Source organism: Urocitellus parryii, unplaced genomic scaffold, assembly GCF_045843805.1.
Source record: "Urocitellus parryii isolate mUroPar1 unplaced genomic scaffold, mUroPar1.hap1 Scaffold_45, whole genome shotgun sequence".
NCBI lineage: Eukaryota > Metazoa > Chordata > Mammalia > Rodentia > Sciuridae > Urocitellus > Urocitellus parryii.
In genome coordinates, this window is record NW_027554016.1 from 2,655,134 (window position 1) to 2,664,527 (window position 9,394).

Here is a 9,394-nt window from a genome sequence, read left to right on the forward strand (position 1 = left end):
CCTAAGAGGAGAAACCAGCAATGACTAACTCAAACCACTTGTACTGGGCATATCATACATGAAAATGTACTCCAGCTTTCACACAGAAAACATACTGTAGAGCAAGACTCTGTCTTCTAATTGGCTTTCAAATTCAGGAAGGTCTTGCCTAACTTTAGTGAAAGGGAAAAAATAGTAATTTATTTTGTTCTTTTTCTTTTCCAGTATTTTAGTTAAACATATAGGAATGGCATGAAAATCATTCTAGATTTCTTTAGACTGCATTTTGTACCCTTTACTTCAATTGTATTTAATAACTAAAATTTTCATTCCTTGATTCTAAAAATATCTGTCAATCTTATTAGATGTTTCAATTCTGAGTAAAAATCTTAAAGAATAAACACACACACACATACAACCAAAATGCCAATCATTCAAACTTCTTTTCTACTTTCATACCCAACAGTGGATTCTGAATCTGTAGTAAGTTGAGATTTCAGATTATTCCTCATCTTTGATTCTTCAATATATTCTCTTTTCTAGTCCTGCAACTAAGGTGTTACCATTTGCCTATCCACTTCCTTCATTCACTGTTTTTATTATTTTTTACTCCTATTGGTTTAGCTTCAAATTCTCTCCACACTGGCTCTGAATACATTCAACAGAAATGGATCCTCTAAAATGTGTACCATTTAATTTACTTGTGATAATTCCCATGATAGCTCCTCAATACTTTAAACATCAAAATCAACACTTGAGAATTGTGTTCAAATGCATTCCTCATAAACCAATTTTTAAATGACTTTAAAAATAATAACAGTGAAAGTAAAAATATTAAAAATCTCTCATACTTTCACCAGCTGTAATGATTATCATATTGTGCTGTTTCATTTATGTCCTCGTCTATATAATGTTCTGATAAATGAATTCCACGGTGTTTCATAAATTTAAGAAAGTTTTTAATGTGGCTGGCTTTGTGTAGGTTCCAATAATAAAAATTCTGTGAGAGCTAATCTAACATCACCTGGTTTTTGCTTCTTGCTAATTTGAATTGAGATGAATGTGGTTTTGCATATGTGGCAGTAGGAACACCCTTTCGTTCATCTTATGTAAATATAGCTTTTCCAGCCACATTTATATGAAAATAGAATGATATCAAGTTAGGTAGAGAATCCTGGTCAGGAGCCTGTGGTTTTAGGGTTTCCAGTGCCTGACTTTGGAAAATTCATATTCTTAGGATATTATTTAAATGGGTGATAACTTTATTTTCAAAGTTGAGTTGACTGAAGGAAAAGTTATACTCTGTTCACTGAGATAGATAGGCTTAAAGATGACAGAAAAACACACCTAAGAAGTTGCTCGAGGGGAAACTTTGAAGCTTCTTCAATGTCTATATAACCATTGATTAAGACCTCAAAGTCCATTCCTTACAGAACACCATCACTAGTACCTGGCAGCAGAATTTAATGAGTGGTTTAAAAAAGAGAGAGAAAAGAAACAAGAAAAATATCAGAGCAAATCAAAAGATGAATGATAATGGACAGACAATAAAAGTTTTATACTATTTTTCAATCAATTTTAAAGAGACAACAAAGGAAATGGATTGGTAGCTGAAAGGAGCAAGTTTCAGAACTGTATGGGGACAGCATCAGCCCTACTGCAACAATGTTACCCCAGCTTCCATTAAAGCTTAGAGATTAAAGGATGTTTTTGTGTGTGCAATACCTGCCCACTCCAGTACACAGTGTGATGTGGCAACCACATTCTCTAACACTTGTTGTTAGAGTCTGTAAACAAGTCAGAATAGCGCCTGGCATTTTGCAGAGGGAGTGGTTTGTGAAGTAACGCCAGCGAGCCATTAAGTGTGGAGATTCCTGACTGGTTGACTGCTGTATCTAGTTTATGTTAATTAGATAAGCTGTGTAGAATGTATATATGCCCCTCCTATCCTACAATAAACGGCTCCCACTCCTGCTGTATCAATGTACACAAGTTGCTCGTCACCCCCCAGTTATTTTGCTGCAGCCAGACTGCGGCAACTTGTACCTCCTGTGATAAAGAAAAGAAAGGACTCTAGTAGTAACATGAGCATGGAAATGGATCCATTTCATTTCTGCTTGTAACTCATTGACTTCAGTTAGTCATCTGGCCCTACTCGGCCACCTGTGATGACAAAGTGCAATCCTGTCATTTGACATGATGTACAGAGTTGAAAATATTTGAAAATGGCACCAACTATTACCACAAGGGAGTTCGAGGGACATGAGATAGTGAGAGAGAGAACAAAAAGTAGAAAAAACAAAAACAAACTGAGAAGACACAGAATTTAGTACCAAGGTACTGGGGCCACCTTTCTCTGAGTGGAGAGAAAATAATAAAGTAAAATGGTAAATTGAAAGGCAGAATGATCAGAAGTTAAGAAGGCCTTTCCTAATATCCTCAGTGTTTCCTATGAAGAAGAAAATAGTGGCTCACAATGAGAGGAGTGAGGAGGAAGTAACTTGTTTTAAAATTCTGGTAAATATTTGGAAAAATGAACTGGCAGGTGAGAAGGACAGTTGAAGGGGAGTGGTGAGTAGGGAATGGTAATCAATACCAGTTCACAGCTCTCTCTGAGCAAAAGCTAAAGGGATCCATGATGCGTCCTCTGTGTGGCAATATTGATTTAGAATTGTTTGTTTAGCAATATGAAGACAAGGAAGAGAAAGACTGGAAGCATGATTACAGGGCCAAGTCTATGTTAATTCCTCCTATAATCCTTAAGCCAGATCTATCTTCACCGTAAGGTAAATGAACTCATAAATACAGTCTTCTTATGGATTTGCTGTTCATGTTCTATCCTGTGATCATAAACTATGTTACTGTTCTCACATGTAGAATACATTTACAGTCTACCCAAAAGAGAGAGCCAAATTCCTAAGCAGACAACACATCCAACTCAAAGGTGAAGATGTCTGGGTTTTGTACAAACTTCCCCATTAGGTCTACATTTATCTCTTCTTTGCCACATAGCTTAAAAACTTGAAAACCAAGTGATCCACCTTTACCCTTCCCACAGACGTAAGCTAACAGAACCAATTCACAACTGTAGAGCTTGTACAGGTTTACCACAATAAATCTTTGTTTTAGAAAATTACTATCAAAAAGTCCTTTATATGTATTAGTTCATAGCACTTATGAAACACCATGGGGGAAAAAACATCAAGAATGCCTCCTACTTTGAGGCTGGCGATGTCCTTTCACAATGCTTTGATTCTGATGGCTGCAGAAACATCTTAGTCCGCTGTTCTAAATGACTACTGACCTTGCCCTCTAATAGTTCCTTCTTGTGCATTATTTTCCAATCTAGGCACACAGTGTTTTTTTTTCAATGTGATTCACTCAAACTTAGTTGGCTTGCAGTCTGTTTGCTTTTAGTCTCTGCCTTGCTCTGATCACCACACCCAAAGTTCTTTCAAACGTTCCAAGGCTCCAAATCCTGATCCTTTTTTCTTCCTACTCTATTCCTTCTCTTTGAAGTTAATAGCAGCTACCTTGAGGCTTTCTGGAATAAGTGGGAAAACCACACCCTGAACTTGATCTTTTTTTCCTGAATCAATTTATTCAGCTGAGATGATTTTACCTGGCTTTTGTTTAATAAAACATCCTAAAGCGGTATTTCTTCATATCTAGGTCTGAAAGATGCTGGTTTCTCCAATCATGTTAAACTCAAAATGTCTGAGATCTCTCCTATCAACTGGCTTATTCTTTTCCAAACAAACTTTTGTTATTAGTAATTTGCCAAATGTAGCTAGCAACAGTTACAATAATTATTGTGATTCTGGGGTTTTTTAAAATTATCTATAGTTAACAGGTCAGTATTATTTCCCAAATTACTGCTGGCAACATTTTGGTCATGTTGTTCAATTGTTAAACAGTTGCAATTTTTCTAGAATTTGATATCAGTGTTCCCAGTGTTGTGAGAAAACACTACTTCAAAGTAACATTTTCTATATTTGCCATCAAATTAATTCCAGGTAGAAACTTGTGACTTTTCATAAATTGTATATATATAAATATATAGAGATACAAATACACATATGTTATATATATAGACATTCACATATATAATATATAACACATATGCATGCATGCACACATACATGTGTATGTATATAGAGAGATCATGATAGATAATATATGCATGCAACTTTTACATAGTACTGCCTTTTATCCACAGGATATACTTTCTAAGACCAATCAGTGGATGCCTGTAATCAGGGACAATATGAATACTACAGTTTTTCCTAAAATGTATAACTAAGAAAGTTCAGTTTATACATTAGGCACAGTATAGCATTAACAATAATAATTAATAATGAAAAGAAAAAAAATATAATAATATGCTCAAATAAAAGCTTGCAAATATGGCCTCTCCTCTGTCTTTCTCTCTTCTCTCTCTCACTTTCAATAGCTCATTGTACTTTTAGATTTTCACTTAAATAAAGTACTTTATGGCTTCTCTTTGGCATATCCAAATTAATAGCATCACTACTATTGCACTTGAGAGTCATTTTTTATTAAAATAATGGTTATGTGAATTTACTTTTGATGACAGTCCATCAGAAAAAAGAGATGGTTACTAAATGACTAATAGAACGGCAGTGTATACAGTGTGGATACACTGTACAAAATAATAATTCATGTCCCAGAAGGAGAATAGTGGGACAGCGAAAGATTATATCACACTACTCAAAATGGTATGCAATATCAAAGTTAAGAATAACTTTGAAATTTTTATTTAATTTATTCAGACCACAGTTGATCCTGGGTCAACTAACCAAAAAACTAAATTTCAGATAAGAGACATAACTACTGATAAATATACTAATAAATCTTTGGTATCTGCATAGGCTTGGTTTCAGGACTCCAGTCAATACCCAAATCCATGGAAACTCAAGTTCCTTTATAAAACGACACAGTATGGAATATATATTCTACATACACTTTCCGATGTACTTTAAATCAGTCATAGATTACTAATACACTGAACATAATGTTAATGCTATGTAAATAGCAGCTATGCTGTATTGTTCAGAAAATAATAACAAGGAAAAATTCTGTACATATTCAGTATAGACACATTTATTTTTCAACTTTTAAAACATCTCTGACTGATTGAATTTGCAGATACCAAACCCATGGATTTATGCACAAATTTTTTTCTTAAATGAAACAGTCTAAGGTGATACTAATGGTTGGTTGATTCTCCTGAATGGCTCTCTTCCAAAATGAAGAATCTGTGTTCCTTCATTTTTTCCCTTTTACCATCCAAGAGGTAGGCATACTCCAAAGCTGGATCTTTTGCAATTGGCCAACTCATGGGCATGGAAGTGGCACCGAAAATTGTATAATGGTTTTAGAAGCAGAATTAGAAGTACTATACTTCACTACTAATCACATTGCATTGAGTAGAAATACTTACATAATTAAACAAGGAGGAAAATGTCTGAGGAAATTCAGTCTTTAAATGGACTTAGGAGAAAAATAAAATAATTCATTCAATATATAGGATTATGTCTGATCTATTTATACACAGAGAGACAGACACACATATTTGGTTATAAATCATAAGCACTCCGTAGTTTTTGTGTCAAAATTGCACAAAAACATGTCCTTTTATCTTTGGATAATTCTACTCCAGAGAAACATTTTAAGTATTACTTTGAATCGGTGTGAATTTCTAAGATTTTTTTTAAAAAAAGAATATAATGATAATTTCATTACTCTTTTTAATTTTAGTAGAAAATATAAAAAGCAATTAAAGTATGTAATAAGCAAAGCACAAGGTTAAATGATAGCTTGAAAAATGAAACACATAATTTTAGGGATAGTTCATTTTAAATATACTTTCTTATTTACTCTGTCTTGATTACTGTATCAACTAATTTGTCATACTTCAATTTCTAGCATCAAAGCTTGTCTCAGAAGAACTAATTAGTATATCTTCCTATCTTCACGAACTAAGTTATGAAACTTTTGATAAAAATTGCTCTCCATATTTTCTGGGTGTTATCTTTTATTCACCTGCATATTAAAGATAAGAGAGAATCTTCAAGAATTCTGAATCATTTTGTTACTCATGTGCAATGAATAAGGCTGAGTATACTATCTGTATCTGCATTTCTATTGGCTTTGTGTTACACGTTTTTATACATACTTGAAAATATGATAAAATGCACAGGCATGATCCAAGGAGAATAGTAAAGTATGAAAGATTAAAAAATCAGAAATGTTTAATTATTCAAACACGCCAATCCCTTACATTTTATCATGAGATGACAGTATCTCTAATGCTTAAGTCTCTGGTTTCATGGAATACATAATTCCTCTTTTAAAGGACTCACCTGATTTGTTCAGACCCACCCAGGACAATACCCCTTTTGATCAACTCAAATTTCATTGATTTAGAAGGTTTTATACAAAATTGATGGACTAAAAAATTAACATAGAATGGAGAATTCAGTAAAAACAGAAGGTGGACAGATGTGGAAAGAAATTAATATGATAAAGGAATAAAAAATAAAAGGTCAAATGACAGTATAGAGATAGCCGTCCTCTTGAATTAACTAAATTGTAGTTAGAAGAAGGAGTGGTTTAAAAATTTATTCAGGGTGTGCAGGTATAGCTGAACATGCCTGAGGCCCTGGGTTCAATTCCCATCGTGTAAAACAAACAAACAAATAGAATGCATTTACAAAACAAGTGTTTGTTGATTATAACTATGTATCAGACATAATTATTGATACTGGGGATGTAGAAATGAACCAACTAGAACAAAACCCTTGCCTTCATGAACCTTGCATTACAAATGTAAGTAAAAACAGGATGTCAGAAGGAGTAAGTGCTATGGAAAAATCAAAGAGAAAAGAAGATGGAAAAACCTGGCACTTCTGTGGTTCTACTATTTTTAAGTGGGGAGGAATTTGTGAATTTAAATATGGCAGCCAGAAAAGGATCCAGGGAGACTTATTGAACTTAAAGGCTTGACGAAGTTGTGGGGACAAGACATTTGGAGATAGCTTGTAAGAACATACAAATTACTGTCAATATTTCTACTTTTATTCTAAATAAATACAAACCTAGGTTCTGAGAAAGATAGTTATATGGTTTCAATTCTTTATAAAAGACTCAATCAAGACACATGCTGAGAATCAGTTCTAGGGTATTAAAGAAGAAAACGTTTGGATCCACTGGAAGACCTTCTTTATAATCCAGGCAAACAGTAGTGGCTTGAATGCAGAATGCTGAGGGATATGTCTTTGATCAAATTTTGGATGTGTTTTAAAGATGAACACAACAGAATTTGTCATTCTTTTACTCAACGGCATCCAATGACAGGCTGGATGAGAGTTGTCTGAAGTTCTTTGGAAAGTTAAATATGTGTTTACTAAGATGCAGAAACCAGAAGGAGGAGCATGTTTGGGAGGATGAGGAGCTCATTTCTGAACTGTTAATTTTAGTTTTCTAGCAGATAGAAAGCAATGTGAAAATACCATGTAGGTAGACTGTGTGTGTGTGTGTGTGTGTGTGTGCGCGCGCGCGTGTGCATGTGTAAGGAGAGAAAGAGACAGAGAGGCAGAGAGAGTCCTGGAAAGCAGAGTATAAGATCAAATTGAGGTTTCTGAGCATTCAGAGAGTAACTGCAGTGAAGAGAATGGTAAAATCGTCTTCTCAGGAAACAGGGATATAATAGAGGATAGCAAGGTGTCTGGGCTCTGCGCAGTTCAGTGTTTAGAGGAAGGTTAATAGGTCAGGAAGCAACACTCTCAAGAAGACTGATTATGAAGAGGGTCAGAAAAATGAGCACCAGCAGCAGCTAGAAGACTATGTGGGGCCAACTGAAGTGTTTTCCTTGTTTGGGAAAATAACATCAATATCTGTACACTGACGAGAATTAGATAATAATGAGAAGAGAGAGAGAATGGAAAAGACTGAGGAAAATGCTAAAGTGATATTTTTAGTAGATAAAAAAGGATACGATTCACAAAATAAATGAAGGGCTTAGATTTAGATATGAACACAATTCATCATAATAACAGCAGAACAGCAGGAACACATGGTGAAAGAGCAGCAGAGCACAGGGGCATCCTGACAGGTAAGTGGGGTGGAGCCCAGGCCGCTGGGGCTACTCTGTGGCAGGGTCATTTTTCAGACAAGGTCCTTCAGGAACAGCCCTGATCTGGCCTGATCTGGCAAGCACCTAGTTGAAGAAGTAACTGTTGACAGTTGGGACAGGGACCAAGAAGAAGCTAAGGAACTGTCTAGTGTCAGCAAAGTTCCCAAGAATTGCTTCAGGATAATCCAACAGGGAAATCTGAGAGAGTAAATTTTGTTTCAGAATTTCCAATGGTGTAGACACTACTTTTATTTATTTAATTAATTTATTTTTGTTGTTGTTGTTATTTCTGTTGGCAAGCAAGTTTTCATAGGCTTTTTTTTATATTTATGTTTTAGTTTTCAGCGGACACACATCTTTGTTTGTATGTGGTGCTGAGGATAGAACCCGAGCCACACGCATGCCAGGCGAGCGCGCTACCGCTTGAGACACATCCCCAGCCCTGCATAGGCTTTTTATTTTTAGCAGTGTTAGCAAAAAACAAAGGCCTGCCACTCAGTACCTCTGTGAATAGTCAGGGCAGAGCACAAGGCATCCATTTGGCTGGTGGGCAGGGTGAGGGAAGGAAAAGAGGACCGAGCTGGCAGACGTGACCCAGCGTCCCCGTCACTCAGCTGCAGTGGCTCTCTTGTGCTTACAAAAGCTGAGATTTTGCTTCTGTAATCCACCAACCAAATCAAGTTTTCAAAATCCTACTTTGTAATCTTAGTTAAAATAGATTCCATTCCCTGAAAGGTATAGTAGTTTGTACTTGAGTTTGTTCTATGATATAGCTCATGGTATTTCCATTCACTCACAGAAACATTTTAGCATGAATGGGAAATTATACCATGAGCAAAAATTATATTCCTTATATTCAGTTGAATTGGTTGTATCAGTTGGCCTGTTGATGGGTTGTATTAATTGGTTGTATCAATTGGTTGTATCACTTTGGGAGATTATAACAGGGGAAAACTGGGACTTGGAATATACTAGGACTTCAAAATTTAGGGAAATAAGGGAGAGCAACCAGTTAGATGCTGGGGTTTAATGGGTCACAAATCAAGATTAAATTCAAAGAAATGTTCACTCTATTAGAACAAAGTGAGAAGCACGGAGGTAAAGATAAACTCTTCCTTAAATATAGGACCAAACCTATACTCATCAATAAATAGAATTAATAATAAATAGAATAAGTAAAATTATACCAGGGGCTGACTGCAGTGGCAGAACAAGACATCACATCAGCCAAGCAGAATTCAAAGTGCGTAACTGGAA